General features: G+C 37.0%; 1 pseudogene; it reads right to left on the reverse strand.

Moving 5' to 3' along the window:
* Window positions 1-236: 236 nt before the first annotated feature.
* LOC118751216 lies at window positions 237-883 on the reverse strand (annotated as a pseudogene).
* Between the last annotated feature and the right edge of the window lie 788 nt (window positions 884-1,671).

Raw genomic sequence — 1,671 nt, forward strand, 5'->3', positions numbered from 1 at the left:
AACCTCTGAGGTAGATCAAAAAAACGAAAATTTCAATTTTATATTTTCATTTACTTGATACACCAACCTTAGGCTAGATATAATCTTATTGGCTGTGGATACATTAAAAATAGCAAATTTACAATAGATACATCCACTTTTGTTTGATAATTCACACTTGTTACACAGCTAAATATTTTATTGTGTATTTGTATTAATGTATTTGAAAGTTTCTATTACTAAGTAGTTGATTAATGATTCTTTCTTTTTTAATAATTCAAAAATGTGCTATTAAATTAATTATATATCAAACGTAGTTTGAACACCGATGCGCTGTTTTATATATAATTGCATATGCTTACCACAGCATCATGTCGGGAACATGTCGGGTATATCGTATACATATGTTGTGCCGTTTTTTGTGCCTGAAAACGTTTCTGTTGCAGAAAATCTTTGGTCATGTAGTGCGTGGAAATTGGATGACCTTGCAGTGAGCCCAGCTTTTCGCCATACGCCTTAAACTTAATCTGAAATAAACCAACAAAACAAAATTTATTTCATTTGCAATGTGTTGAGACATTACTCTTCGGTATATTTTACTTACAATTCCCGCCTCTGGATCCGTGACATCCGTGTACATAGCAATATCTAAGAAGTCATTAGCAATGCATAAGCGTATGGCCTGTGTTGGCGCTTGCGGTGACTGTCGGATCAGCATTTTCAACTCAGCTTGCAGCACACGTAATTTCCACAGACGTTGACCGTAGCGCATTATCATTCTGGTGACAGATTCCTCAATCTTAGCTGGATCCATTATAACAGTTGGCACGAACTTTAGCAAAATATGATTACAATCTGTGCGCTTGGAATGCGGATGCGAGAAGGCCACTTCCAATTCGTCCATTGATTCGCGTAACACGCGTTCGCCTTCGTTTTGTAGATAGAATGATGCCTCTTTGGCGATGAGATCCGAATGTCGAATAATGGAACGTATGAAGGAACGATAGTCGGTGACTTCTTTGCCCTTCGTACCCTTGGCTTTACCCAGATAGAGGTGCATTTTTTGCTTCGCAGTTGGTAAGGCTTCGAATTCATAGGATTCAGTTCAAGTTGGAAAGCACATGCTGGCTCCAAGTGACGGTATATTCTATCTTCTTCGAAATTGGGAATTGGCGTCTATACAAAAATTTTTAAAAGATAAATAGGTAAAACAATGAAATAGAAACATGTCGCTCACTTGCGGCGCTGGAAGAGCTCATCACGGTGAAGTTTACAAAAACTGCCAAAAATATGCGCCATTTGTACATCGTCCATGTCGCCGTTGTCGGGAGTCATTGCCGGATTATATTTTGGAGTTGAGCTGTGATACGGGTGGCATATTCTGTAAATAAATAAATATGTTCAATATAACCCGATAATGTTTAATTTTATTGATATACTTACATACTTCAATTCGCGCGAAAACAATCGATGAAAATGAAAACAATAGGGCTGTTCAGGATGTTGTGGAAATGGGTTTGGATTTGCAGCTTACTTTATAGTTGCAGTTTGTACTTTATATGCAATAATCCCATTGCCAGGGCAGAGAAACATTTGGCAACAAAAAATAATTATCTAAATAATGTCGTACATTTTGTGGAGAAGAACTTTCATTTAAATCTAAATTTTCGAATTCTGGTAAGGTACTCGGAT

This window comes from Rhagoletis pomonella, unplaced genomic scaffold (genome assembly GCF_013731165.1).
Source record: "Rhagoletis pomonella isolate Grant_MI unplaced genomic scaffold, Rhpom_1.0 Rhpom_scaffold_00597, whole genome shotgun sequence".
Lineage (NCBI taxonomy): Eukaryota > Metazoa > Arthropoda > Insecta > Diptera > Tephritidae > Rhagoletis > Rhagoletis pomonella.